Genomic DNA, 15,236 nt, shown 5'->3' with positions numbered 1-15,236 from the left:
ACGAGAGTTCAAATTCATCTTTACTGCAATTCAGCTGATGTCAGTAGAGTTACTAGGAGTGAGTTTTGCTCCATGATGTCTATGAATAATGTTTTAAAAGAGATGCAAGGGTTCTGGATATCGCTGATCAGTGGTGCTGGAATAATGTTTATAGTGGGGGTGCTGTAGTCGGAAACCATGTATTCGGATGATTATCACTTCAAGCCAGGGGGTGTGGCAGCACCCCCAGCATGTCTAGTTCCAGCTATGCCTAGTTCTACCTATGTCTCTGATTCTAATTATCTCTCATATTCAAAACACAAGGCTGAATTCTACACTCATTTGCTCACTTTGTATACCACCATCATTGGTCCTGTTGTGGCTGCTTCAAACCTAGTACACTCTGGGCTGAGATGTTGATTTTTGTGAGCCATGGTATATTGTTATATCTTCTGCTAGAGAGATGCTTAACAGTGCTCCTTATTGGGGTCTACAGAACAATTATTCAAATTGCATGAATAGTGGCTGTAATTATTCAGATATACTAAGATATCCACATATAGTCAATATTTATTCTATTCAGGATGCTAGTTATTCATTTCACCTACCTACAAAACTATACAATGTATTTTACAAACTATTTAGAGTACCTTTGAAGTATTAGTAATATATCATATTTCCATAATTAGTCAATGAAAATTAGTTGTTCTATGCCAAGGCTTTTCTCATGGCAGCTTAAATTTGTTTGTTTCTAATAAAACTACTGAAAATCATTAATATTGTTGTGAATGAAAACAGTTGACTGTTGTTCATGCCAGCCATGTGAATAGGCAATAATCAGAGAAGTATTTTTTTTTTCTGAACCCCGGCAAATTTACAAATGGTAGCATGAATAATTATTCATCTTAATATTCATATTAGATGTGTATTATGTATTATTTGCTATCCATTATTCATCATTCTCTGTTCATTCTTCTTCTCTCTCTCTCTTTTTTTTCTATCTTATAAACAGGGAGCAGAAACAATAACCTGTGACTTAGGTAGCTAATCATTCTCCAGGAATAATGAGTAGTTAACAGACAAATTGGTCAGTTCATGAAAAACACCTTGGATGAAAATTGTTCAGTAGATTAGTTAGATATTCACAAATAAAATAAATTTGCTGAAATCAGGATTAGTTTACAAATAATTAGGGACCATAAAATGGACTAAATTGGTAATGAATATTGTACCCAGCACATAATTCAGTCAGCTCTAGGCCAAATTCTCTGTTGGTGTAAATGAGTGAAATTGCATTGAGGTCATGTGAGCTGGGCCCATTTACAGCAGGAGAGAATTTGGCCTGTGGTCTCCACATTCATAATGAATTGCTGTTAACTGCTTGATTATTACCATCAGATATTGCATTGTCCTTAAAATCAATTAGAATCTGAGTTATTCACAGGCATTGTATTTAAATACCATCAGTGTGTCACTAAAGGGGGAAAAGACACATTTTTATTAAAAGAGAATTCACTCACAAAATCACATACAATTGCACTTTAAACTTTATAGTTAATAGGATTTATTACTACCCTGATGAGTTGAATATATTGCAGGGGTCAGTACAATTTACCTTTGTATAATAATCTATTGAGTGATCAAGCCCTTTCATTAAGCAGTTTAAAACCAACAAAGTACATCTGAAAAAGCAATTCAGTGGAAATGTGCTATGTCACATGCTAGAAAAATGGTACTGAATTTATAGATGCTCCTTTACCTGCATGTTACACAGCACACCTGCCTTCCTCTCCTTCATCCACAATGGAATGATAATGACAAAAACATTGAAAAGACTGAGAGAAAGGGAGGAGGCTGGGACACACACAAAGTACAAAATATGCACTCTCCTCCCCAGTCTTACTAAACAGGATATTTTGTAATTTGGACCTATGCTGTTTGGCTCATTTAGGTTCATCGTAAAACCTGAAGGCAGATGCTTATCTAGTGTAAACCAACCTAACTTCACTGAAGTCAATGAATTAGGCTTCAAACACTTAACTGGTGCTTAGGTGTCTGTTCATTATGGTATTTCTAGATTAACCATCACTCTAGTATCTGGTGGCAGAATATTTTCAGTAAAGAGTTATTGAACTGGAACTAACAGGCTGTCAAAACTTACAAGGTGTGCTGGATTTGCCCACAGTTTGTTCTTGAAGCATTTATCAGCTATCTCCAAAGGAAAAGAAATCTGTGAAGGTTACACGCTCCAGAAAAACGTCCTCACTTACAGAGCCTGTGTACGGCTTCATGAGACACAGGAGCAAGGGGTAGGCGGGGTCGCCAAGGATAACTATTGGCATTTCAACGTTACCAACAGTCATTTTCCATTCTGGGAAGAAAGTTTCTTCTTGCAACTTTCTGAAGAGACCGGAGTTCCTAAAAGGTGCACGCGTCATGTACCTTTCCCAACCATCCCATATTGATGTTGGTGAAACAACCCCTGTGATCCACTAGTGCTTGTAACACCATTGAGAAGTAGCCCTTCCAGTTTTTGTACTCTTTGGCAAGGTGGTTTGGTGCCAAGATAGAGATGTGAATTCCATCTATCGCCCCAGTTAGGGAACCCCATCACAGCAAAGCCATCCACTATGTCCTGCATGATTCCAAGAGTCACTACCCTTCTTAGCAGAAGTGAATTGATTGCCCTGGCTACTTGGATCACATAATCCCCCACGGTAGATTTACCCACTCCAAACTGATTCCCAACTGACTGGTAGCTGACTGGCATTGCAAGCTTCCACAGGGCAATCGCCACTTGCTTCTCAACTGTCAGAGCAGGTCTCATTTTGGTATTTCTGCACTTCATGGCTGGGCAAAGCAATTTGCAAAGTTCCATGAAAGTGGCCTTACACATTCGAAAGTTATGCAACCACTGTTCCTCATCCCATACCTGCATCATGATACAGTCAGTGCTTGTTTCCCTGGCCCAGAAGCAGCATTCCACTGTGTCAACAAGCCCGGCTGCCGCTGCCAGTATGTGTGAATTGCTCCGTTCCATGGCGTCCAGCACAACTGTTTGGTGGCATCACATTCTTCCATGCAGCTGCTCCTGGCTAGGCTCTGCAAATACCGCAGGATGATGTGCGAGGTGTTTGTGACGCTCACAACAACAGCGTACAGCTGAGCAGGGTCCAGGCTTGCTGTGCTATGGCGTCTGCACAAGTAACCCAGGCTTAGGCGCACTGTTGCTTTCAAGGAGGGAAGAGCCAAGTGCATCATGGGAGGCTGACAATATGTACCCAGAACACCTCACAAAAATGTTTTTGTCCCTTCAGGCATTGGGAGCATAACCCAGAATTCCAGTCGGCAGCAGGAACTGTGGGAGCTGCCCACAGTGCATCGCTCTGTGAGTCGATGCTACCCATCATAGTGGAAATGCGCTCCGCCAACGGAATTTACATAGTGGGGACATACACCATTGATTTTGTAAAATTGGAGGCTACAGGTTGACTTTAATAAATTCAAACTAATTTGGTAGTGTAGACAAGCCCTGGGTCATGCCTGGGAGTTCTGGGAGGCATTGTCCCTCTTAAGGCTAAAGTGACCATGGATAATGTTTTCTAAATGATTTATGAACCCGAAGTCCCATTTGACTTTCAGTGAAACTAGCCACCCGAGTCTAAGGCTGCTTGACCCTCTGGATCAGAATTCAGATGGTAGCCTGAGCTGCCATTAGTGCCACAATGTCCACGCTGCTGTTTTTCATGCACTAGCTCAAGCTGATCTAGTGTGAGTCTGTCTGTCTATGCTGGGAATCGCAGCTCCCATCTGTTACGTAGACATAGCCTTAGGGTTCTAGTGGCTCAGTTACTTCTGAAAATAATATTTAGGTTCCTAAGTCATTTAGGTACTTTTGGAAATGTTGCCTATGTCATGGATTTTTATGATATTTTGGTGTCCTGCAAATGACTGTCAGGACATGTGAAATGTCCGGTTTTTTGTTTTAGTAGTCAAAATATTTAGGTATTTTATGATTGAAAAATGCTTGTTCTAGATGGATTACTATAGTGAGTCAAATTTGTTCTGGATTTTGCGGGGGGGGGAGATTATTAAAATGAGAAAAAATGTATTTTATTCAGCATTACAAACTACAGAAGTATCTGAAAGGATTTTATTCAACCATCCCATTAATGAAGACCAAACATCATTACAATTAACTGTGCCAATAAGTATTCCCATTTAGGAGCCTAACTTTTGATTACACAAAAAATCCAATAGCTTCGTGTCTAAACAGGCATTTGTCCACACTTAATTTGTGCATACAATTTGTGGCCACACTATTGAGGCTCAGGTAAGAACCAGGTCATCTATGCATCTGATTTGCATGTGAAATCTGGTATTTTAACTTCAAAATGACCTGAAGTGGAGTAACCAGACTGCAAACCCCAGAACAGAAGCCACTTCTACTGGTATTCCTCAGTTTAAATACAGGGAATCTCTCTCAAACTGGTAGAATATTTCAAAATAGAAGAAACTTTTTAAAGTGTGTGTGTGTGACTTTCAGTTATTGCTTTGCACATGTTCCTCTCTATCTCTTGAATAAATTTGTGTAATAAATTAAAAAAAAACTGACTAGTGTTACTTGCCTTTGTCCATGCCCACAGGCTAAACCCATTCTGAAAAACGCATGGACATATATATCAAAACATATTTTGAGAGATCACAATACCTTATTTTTCAATAGCTCTACTAGCTCCTTTGCTTGTACATTTTTGAGATTTCTATTGGATTGAATTTAGTGAGTTTAAGATTTGGACTTTGTACTTCCATTGGACACATTCTGACTTGAGCTGAGAGAATCAACCAGGAGGTACCTTGCATGCTCCAAGCAGCTTGTTTAGTAGTGTTTGTCAGACTGGTGAACAGTTCACTAAAGCTTTACTCTGTGTCATCACTAAGTGACAGGCACAGCTCATTTTAGCAAACAAAGCACTTTACTTCCAAGATTTTGCATTGTGATTAATCCAATTATCTCCCCTTCTGTAGGAGAGCAGTGATTATATTGGATGGTTTTGTTTCCTGCAGCAGAATAATTTTCTGCATGACCAGCAATAACGTAATATGGGAGATTTTAATAAATGGCAATTATTTTTTTTAAATTAAACTTTTAACAGAATGCAGATTGTAATTATATGGCAAATATGTGCACAAAATTATGAGCCACTCTTAAAACTGTTAACCCTGAACTGTGTTCCAATACAGGATAGCTATGACAAAAGGAACAGATTTTACCCTGCCCACAAAAAAAACAAAACAAAAACAACTTAATACAAGCAGAAGGGTTGCATCCTGCTCCTATTGGAGTTTGGCTATTGGCATCAATGACAAGACAGTCTATGCATTATTACACCCAAAGACCTATGTTAAAAAGATTGTTTTTAAGGTTGCAAAGTCAAGCGCTCAAAAATTAGGAAATGCCAGAATTAAAGTTGCTCATGCAATTCTGGCATTTCCAAACTTTTGAGTGCTTGATCTTGCAACATTTAAAGAACGTTATTAATATAGTTTGTGGGTAATTTCCTAGGTTTTTTAAACACCAGACTGGGGGGGGGAGCAGGGAAGGGAAAGAAATTATGTCACGTGACATCTTGTTGAAATGCATATTATTCAGCAGCAAGGTTGGAACCTTTAGATCCACAGCATAGACCTCTGCCACTTGAGCTAATGGAGTAACTGACAGTAGTAACTTGTCTGTCTCTATGTGGCTCGACAGTAGAGGGGGATGAGACGTGCCTTTGCCAGTGGATTTTACATTGTTGACATTGGAGGAATGTGCTCTAGTGTGTAGACACATACTCTTCTACCTGTTCTCCACAATCTTGACCCCTTCTGTCCTGTTTCAGTTCGGTCTCTTCTCTGCTCCTGCTCATTGTCCCAATCCCATGTTCCTTGCCAACCTAGTCCCATGGTCTACTCAGGGTTTGTCTTCACTACTGTACTTACATCTGCACAACTGTATCAATGCAGCTGAGCTGATATAGCATGTGTGGTGAAGACATGCTAGGCCAACTGGAAAGTACTCTCCCATTGATATAATTACTCCACCTCAACGAGAGGCAGAAGCTAATTTGTCAAGAGAGCATCACCTGCCGACATAGTGCAGTGTAAACACCCTTTTAAATCGATGTAACTTACATTGGTTTTCAAACCCCTAAGTGACGTAAGATACATCGACATAAGCAGTACTGTAGTATTTACAAGCCCTCAGACTTCTCATCCCAGTCCTAGACTCTTTGACCAGCTGGTTCTAATCTCTTCTTGGGGGCTTCCTATCACAGTCCTAGTCTGTACTCCCAATCTCTCCCTGTCCCCACACCACAGTCCCAGTCTCCTTGCCCAGCCAGTCTCATTTTTCCCCTGCTCATCATCCAATCAGTCTCTCCCCTGCGCCCCTCCCTCTAGCTCCGAGTCCTGGTACCCTTCCCAGGATAATAGTCCAACCTAAGTCTCTCCAGGCACCCCATTCCTGGTCCCTTGCCCTACACACTGCTCACATTCCCTCTACAGTGGTTCCTAACAGAGCTGACTGGAGGATGAAAATTCTGTTTCCCAGCATCATCTTCAAAGGCTTCAAAATTTTCCCAGTGAGGAACAAATCCAAAACTTTTTCAAATGTTTTTGCTAAAATGGAATTGTCAAAATGTCTAGTTTTGAATAAAAAAACCTGGAGGAATCCACCTTTATGTCACAGTCCTCACCAGGAATAGTTGAAATTTCAGAAGAAATTGCAGTGCACTGGGATTAAAAAAAAGTGTTAATTAGCAAGATTTGACATTAGAAAGCCAATAAGTCCCTCCATTAGACTCCTTTTACTGATCTTTATAGTTTTGACTGGTTTCTACTGGTCTCCATTGTTTCTACTGGTGGGTCAGTAACTCCAGGAAACAATAGATCAGAGGATCCATTTTTCTTTTCCAAAACCCATGTGAGAACTGAAACCAGCTGAAAATGTGTCTGTACAAGGAGCAGCAAAAGGAAAACTTATCACAATGTTTTTTTCCTGACTGAAGTAGATAAGGACAGACAATAATGAACAGAACATTAGCAGATGAGGAATGTTCCTTAACCCTTGAGTATCTCAGCAGAAGTCTAAGGAGTGTACAGGCTTTCTGGCAGTGGAAATTTAAGTTGTACATGATGGTCAATTGGAGAGAGGGGAATGTCTGGATCTTCAAAGCTGATATTACCTCAATATGGTAATATCTCTGTTAGATCATTATCTTTATCACTGCAGAAGGTTGCAGAAACCAGATTCAATTCAGCTTACTTTATGTGGAGTACAAGCTAAAGTTTTAAATGTGCAAAAATATTTTACAGTTTTACTTGAAAAGGAGGAGGAAACTTGAGGTTTGCTTCATTTTATGGAATCACAAATTGAGTCATTAATTCCAGACAATGTATCTTCAAAGAATGGAAAACATGTAGAAGTTTTACAAATATTCAAAATATACTATTTGTAAACTCTCTGATTTATGGACCTGATCCAAAGCCCACTGAAGTCATTTGAAAGACTCCCATTGAAGTCGAGGGACTTCATATCAGCCTCTATATCGCCAGGGAATTCTAATAACCAGTTGCCTCTTCAGGTTTTTAAAATAGTTCTCAAATAGGTGCTTGAAATTAAAAAGTAATGTGTCCCTCCAATAAACAAAGCCCTTTTTAGTCAGCTTACTCTCTTCACCAACATCAAATAGTCTCGGAGGGGGAGATTTTCAAAGACCCAAATGATAATGAGGCACCTAATTCCCACTGAAAGCCAATAGGAACTATGCACCTAACTGCCAGTTGTGCTGTTGAAAATCTCTCACAATACCCCTATTGCTGCCCCAGGTTTTGCTCAACCACCTGATGTCTTCCCAAGGAACACCTGTATTGTGACATTTGTCTTTACGGTGTATCAAACTGGGAATGGATTTTATGACGAGCGAGAGGGTATAATGGAAATATTATTCAGTGATTAGATTTTTTTTAGGATTTTTTTCTTTCCTGGCATGATGGGAAGAAAAAGCATGTTAACCTTTTTTGACAGAGATTAAACATGAACTATGAAGGGAAATTTTAAACTCAGATTCCCCTGTTGTTGCTAGATGAGATGAAATGGCAAAGTGTGTTTGTTTTAGGATCCTAACTAGAGGCCAGATTTGTGTTTCTTAAGAATAAAGCTTTCAACAACCAAAAAAAGTCTCTCCTCAACCCTAGATACTCAAACGTCCAATCCAAGAGAGGAAAGATTTTTGAGGAAATTGTAACAATAACATTTCTGTCCCTTATAATTACTTTTAGTGTTTTCTTTCTTCTTCTTGAATGTAGAAATATATATCTTCAGTCTGAGATTGACAGTTTTATCATACAGAATTAAAAGTTGAGCTACAGCATGAGTGGAAGATTGTATATTTATAGCTTTGCTTTATTCCAACTTTTTAAGTTTCTGTACTATTAGCCACAGTTCATGAAACTACATAAGCCCGGGTCTTGCAAAGAGTTACACACATGCTTAACTTTACATCCTGTAAGCAGGACTTCCATGAGAATATTCACAGTGCTGAAAGTTAAGCGCTTTCAAGTCTCTGCAGGATTTGAGTCCTTTTTTGTTAAAATTTTTGCTATTATATATCTCTGCTTGTGCATTTTAGGGAGATTTTAAGTATTGTGAATGGCTATGAAAGATTCTTACATAAGAAAACAATGAGGGGAAAGAATGTTTTGTGTAAGACTTTCACAAGTGCCTAAGTCCCGTTGAAAGTCATTGAAACTTAGATGTGCTTGAAAATTTTAAGGTACAGGACTGGGAGGCTGGAATCCTTGTCCAAATCTTAAAAAGCCAAAGATCTTCAGAATATCTGAAGTAGCACTTACTGAGTGTAATTATTCAAACTTGGCCAGACAAGATCATGCAGTTTTCCTATCATGAAGAATTACAATGGTGAGTCCAGGTTACTTATATTCATTTTTGCAATGTTTACCGTGAGGTTTTGTATGTTTCTGTGTGCAATTTTCCAATGATGATGATTTTTTTTTGCAAGTACTTATGTGTATTTTCCCAATATTAGGGACAGATATGCCCATTTTGTTTACACTCCTGTTTTATAGCCCTAGAAGCAGGGGAAGAAATATTTAAAGGGGAGAGGAGATATTATTTCAGTTAGCAAGTCAAAAGTGCACAGTGGAAACCTGAAAGGTGTAAAATACTGCAGATTCCAACTGGCAGAGAATGCAAAGGTTGGAATAGTTTGAGGCTAGCAAAACTACTAAAGCACAATAACTGGGCTCTCACTTCAGTATCATGCCTGGCAAATAAAGAAACATACTTTATTATCAGTATAATCAAGATCTTGTGCCTGGTCTAAGTAATGTTTGCAGCAATTTTGCAAGGCCATACTACATACATTAGATAGTCTTTATGTCAGTCAAGAATGTATCACCTCTAAAAATCCTTCTAACTTCCTTGCTTAAATATAGTCTCATATTCCCGAAAAAGTGGTGTTTTCGCTTATCCATTTTTATGTCTGTTTCTGGAGATGCCCAAAGAATGCAAAAACAATGTTCATGAATATTTGTTTGCTTTTCCAAACAACAGCTCAGTTCAATCATATTGTGAGCACCTTTTTACCTGCTTTATGCAAGCATTCATGTAAGTACATTTTGTGATGTAACAATGTTTGCAAAATGGCTGTTCTAAGAACAAATAATATACCACTGTTGACATGCATTCAAAGGTATATGCACATGAACAAGACTCTTCTGTTCACTTTTCATTATTCACAAATGCTATTCATTATTTGCCACTTGTTATTATTCTCCTATTTAAAATATTTCAGACAATCAGGGAATCAGCAACATTTCCACACGACTTAAGGGGCTCTGCAAGTAAAGAATAGCCAATAATGAATAGTTGAAGTGAACCCTTTGCAAATAATGTGAATATTATTTGTCAGAGTTACTCAGTAAAATCTTACTAAGGACAAATAAATGTACATAAATACAGTAATTGCAGCACTGGATCAGACTTGAGCTCCAGTTAGCCCAGTATCTTCTCCCTGACCATGTCCAGCACCAACTGCTTCAGAGGAAGATGTAAAAACCCCACAGAAGACAGTTGTGGGATAATCTATCCTCCACATTAGATCTCATGTTGATATCTAATAGTTAAAGATTAAGCCCTGAAGCATGAGGTTTAATATGCCTTCCAATATTTTTAGTACCAATAAGAATTGCAACTCCAGAGCATCTTTTTATTCACATAAATATACATGAAATTAATGTGGGTACACAAACAATTAATGAACTGAGAATGGGCCTAAATTGGTCATATAGTTTATTTGCGATAAATAAGGCCACCTTTTTCTCTTATTATTATTTTATTTATTTGTGTTTCATTAGGGCCAAGAAACCGATGCCCATTGTACTGGGAACCGTACAAACATATAACAGAGGACTGCTTCTGCACTCAAAAATTTACAGTCTAAGTATCAGCCTGGAGACAAAGGATGTAACCAACATCCACAGTGAGATTATTTGTTTTACTTTGATGTTCTCTACACATGCAGAAAGTCTATTTGAAAGTTTAATGGAAGTGTTAGTGCTTAAGTGATAACTTGCAGCAGCAATACGCAGAAAGGAAATGTGGAAATCACTTAAGTGTCAAAAATATAATTTGTTCCTTCCCCTAATACACTGCACATAGTTTATCTACTCCACTGCTGTTATGTAGCATACTGAACTAAAGTTCAGGATGATAATAGATTAATGAGACACTTCTCACAATATAAATGAGGAAGTTAGCAGATTTACATTACTGTAAGCCAGAAGATGGATGAATGTAATTTCTATTTTGGTGCCTTGAATTTAATTAATCAGTGTTACCAGGAGAAAATGCATTATTGGGAACATGCTTCAAGGGAATTTGGGTTATGGTTGTACTAGGGCCGTGTCACTGGAGGTGTTATTTACTATGGATCATCGCAACAAAAAATGAGGGCCCAACTCTGTGATATGCTAGGTACTTTGACAGGATCAAGCCCTTACTTTGTAGGAAGATGGAATAATTTCTGTTATATTTCCATGTGCTGAAAAGCAGGTATAGGAAAAGTATGAAGTTATGGGGAAAAAAACTGCATTTTGTTTCTTTGGTCTTAAATTTCTTTAATTTTTTGTTTTGTTAAAAAATATTTAAAAACTTTGTTTTTATTTAGACTTTAAAAATACAGTTATAATCTTAGAATACTGATAATTCCCTAATTCAGGAAAATAAACTTGATTGCTTTCATGGGTAGGATGGAACTTAAACACATGGTTAACTGCTTTTCTCAATAGAGGCCATTCTTTTTGTCCATAGATCTTTTAGTTTATAAGAATAGAGTAATATTCCTTTAACTAGTCTGTGAGCCTTCTAGTGGTGCTCACTGTGTTCTGTGGTTAGAACTGGACAGAAGCAAGCCAGGACAGCAATATGTACTTGTATCTAAGCCTTGCATGTTGTGATTATTTAGTAAACACAATTATTTGAACATCACCATGCTCATATGAGTCCTCTATATTATGTTCATTTTGTTAAGAGCAAAAGATACAATAGAGCGTGAAATGCTTTACAAAGGTATTATCCCCATTTTAGATGTAACCCTCTTGGGGATATGTTTTAATTCTGAAAGAGGCCTTGAGCACAGCCTTGTCTAAGACCTTGTCTACAGCTGATATTATACCACTTTGGCTACACTAGTATAGTTAAAGCAGTGCAATTACCCCTAGTGTGAACACAGTTACACCAGTATAAAAGTCAGGAAGGGGAATAAATACCAGTATAAACAATTGTACACTGATATAACTGTATCTACACTAGGGGTTGTAATGGTACATTTGGGTTTTTAAAAAATCACTCTCCTAACCAACAAGTTTACTGGTACAATACCTGTGTGTAGACCAGGGCAAAGAACTTACATCCTGTGTACCTGAACAGTGTTCAATAAAAGTGGCAATATTTGATCTTGCAGCCTGTTGCCACTTCTGTTTTCCCAGGCAAAGTAATGAGGAGTGAGAGAGAGGGAGGGGTGAATAAGACTTTAAAAATAAAAGCATAATAAAACACTTTGTGAAGGGACAGAGAAAGACAGAGCCCTGGTCTACAATACAGATTAGGTCGATGCAAAGCAGCTTATGTCGACCTAACTCTGTAAGCGTCTACACTAAAATGTCGCTCCCGCTGATGTAGTTGCCCGCTACACTAACTGAATAACTCCACCTCCACAAGAGGCATAGTGCCTGGGTCAACTTAGTTAAGTCAACACAGTGGCAGAGTAGACACTGTATTGCTTACATCGACTGTTGCTGCCTTTCAGATGTCGGCCCACAATGCCCCCCACTGACAGTTGAATTGGTGCAAGTGCTCCTGGTAAGGACGTGCACCACCAATACAAGGAGTGTAGCGTGGATGTGCAAAATCAATTTAATTACTGCGGTGGCTGTATGTCAATGTAATGTAGGTTGACATAAATTTTTAATGTTGACATACCCAGAGTTCTTTGCAACTCCTCACTTCATCCAGTTGTTCTTCCAGTCAGCAGAGAGAAGGAAAATAAATGAGAAAATCTGTTCTTTGTGTTACCGTGATTTTGAAATGAACCAACAGTGAGTGTTCCCTAATTTCGAGGTGGATGTATATTGACTTCTGGAAGTAGGAACAGACTTTTACTGAGCAATCCAAATGAATCCATCTGTTCCAGTTAGCCTTTCAAAAATGCCAAGAAACAACCTTGCAGGTATTCTAAGTATCCTTCATCACTTTCTGACATGTAAAAAATTGTTTGGGTCAAGAGCAAAGCACCATATGAGATTTATAGAAAGATAGAAATAATATAGATATATACTATATACAAGAAAAAAAAAAGATCACTAGTTCTAATGTTCATGAAAATGCTGCACAATGATTACTCTTTGATTGTCTTACTAGTTGGATGATTAAAATATTTTCTTTAAAGATCACCCTCAAAGAAACCTAACTAAAATGCTTTTAGTTTATTATATTTTACATTCTTACAATCGTTTTGTTTGTTGTATTTGTTTCCACCCCCCATTTCCTCCTCACTTGGTTACTAAAGTAAAAATGCAATTGTGCGAACACAGTGATTTCCCTATTCTAGTGCTATGTTGCAGGTCAAAAAAATGTCTAAATCATAGATGTACTTACTAAATGTACTTACTGAAATGTTCTTTGTGGATTATTTTTATTCCATTTATTTCAACTGAATAGGGAACTGTGCAATCTGAAATGTCTGTTTTATAGCTTGCTACCATAGAGAAGGGAAAAACACACACACAGTTGTAATCAGAGATAGTTGAACAATGGAAATATAGTGAGTTAAAATTCTGCTGGCCCTTGGAGAGACAGAAAAATGGAATCTCACAAAAAGAGTGGTAGGGGTGAAGCATAAGTTACAATAAGAATGAGTTTCCAAAGAAGCAGAGTGAAGGAGCTCAGACCCTATTATATACCTTAAATACCTTCCCAAAGATTATCCCAACAATGGTTACAAAATTCTTTAAAGAGTGAAAGGCTCAAGGACATCATAATTCTTGAAGGGAGACAGCCTCTTTGATTATAAATTCCTCAAAAGGAACAGGTTTCAGAGTAGCAGCTGTGCTAGTGTGTATCCGCAAAAAGAAAAGGAGTGAGGTTCCATTTTTCTGTCTCTTCAAAGGCCAGCAGAATTTTAACTCACTATATTTCCATTGTTCAACAATCTCTGATTACAACTGTGTGTGTGTTTTCCCCTTCTCTATGGTAGCAAGCTATAAAACAGACATTTCAGATTGCACAGTTCCCTATTCAGTTGAAATAAATGGAATAAAAATAATCCACAAAGAACATTTCAGTAAGTCTCTAAGGTGCCACAAGTACTCCTTTTCTTTCTTCAAAAGGAACAGTTCATTATCACTACAGAAATCTTCCTTCACTTCTCTTACCTTCCACTTTCAAAATGAACACAAATAGGTACTGGTAATGTCTTTGACAGGTGTTGTGTTTTACTATTTCTGCAATATTCATTCCAGCTGTGATTGAACCCTCTGCTTATATGAGGGCTACTGACTGAAAGGGAGAAAGAGAAATGATTGACTGAAATTCTTGAATCCCACAGTAAGCATAACTAATCAGGCATTATGAGGCTGTCTGGTGTGAGAACTGAGGGAAAGAAATCCCACTCCCAACCTTGCACAGATCTTGGGTCTGCAGCTGTTGTGTCCCTCCATATCCCTTTTCCAGCCACGGGATAATCGTAAGGACAGATCCAGTGGTCCTCCTCCAGCCCATCCGCAGTGTCCCTCTCTGCACTGGCAAATTTGGAACTAACATGGAGCTCTCTTCAACAGCACACAGGGAGTATGGAATTCCCCCAGCACAACTGCTCCACCCGTTCTGCCTTCCCCATTGCAGGGGTGCTATAGGTATTCTATGGAGAGAAGAGGCTCCAAACAATGGGCAAATTTCATCATTTGAAAATAAAGTGAAGCTCTTTCAGCATTAAAATTCTTCACCTGAATTGTGCTCAGCTCCAATTCAAGGGACACAGACTCCTGGTTACTCACAGCCACCTTCATCTTTCTGGATTATGTATGCATTTCTGTAAGGTGCTCCATTAAAATAAAAATATTTATTTTCATGCAGTCATGAGAACACCACTTTTCACTGCTTTTGCTAGCAGTCATATCCCCTGCCCCCCAAAAAACCCAACTCCCCAGCAAAAAAAACAAAGCCATATTAGCTGTATCTCCTCTGGTGTTACATCCTGGAGACCTTTTTAAAAATAAATAAATGAAAATGTATTTAGGGATTTCATCAGCACTGCTGGGACCCTGTAAATAGTTATTAATGCCATCATCTAAAGCAGTGGAGTTTTTACAGTTATGCTTGACCTTTCTTTTTATAGAAAAGGAGCTTGTATTACAATAGAGCTTTACAGCTTTTTTCAGCATACCATTAAATTTACCTTAAGCAATGTTCTTATCTATAAGTGGTGTACAGAATGAAATATCTTTTTAATTACATGTTGAATGATCTGACATAAGAAGAGATTTGAATGAGCTATGTGACTCTAATTATATTCACAGCATAAAATTATACTGCAAACCCTCTGTATTACTTTGCAGTGGTGCTACCCATCTCTATAAGATATTTTAGTAATGTATTCTATCATAGTGGCCCCAAATGCTATGGAGACGATTTT

At 38.2% G+C, this 15,236-nt stretch overlaps 1 long non-coding RNA gene across 2 annotated transcripts in view; it reads left to right on the top strand.

Moving 5' to 3' along the window:
- LOC141982696 (uncharacterized) overlaps positions 1–13,250 on the top strand; it is a 60,092-nt gene extending 46,842 nt beyond the window's left edge. For both annotated transcript variants that reach the window (XR_012638179.1, XR_012638178.1), the window contains one exon: positions 10,402–13,250. This is a non-coding gene — a long non-coding RNA (uncharacterized LOC141982696). The remainder of the gene's footprint in view (positions 1–10,401) is intronic.
- The last annotated feature ends 1,986 nt before the right edge of the window (positions 13,251–15,236 follow it).

The sequence above is a fragment of the Natator depressus genome, chromosome 2, assembly GCF_965152275.1.
Source record: "Natator depressus isolate rNatDep1 chromosome 2, rNatDep2.hap1, whole genome shotgun sequence".
NCBI lineage: Eukaryota > Metazoa > Chordata > Testudines > Cheloniidae > Natator > Natator depressus.
This window is presented reverse-complemented; position numbering and strand designations above follow the sequence as displayed.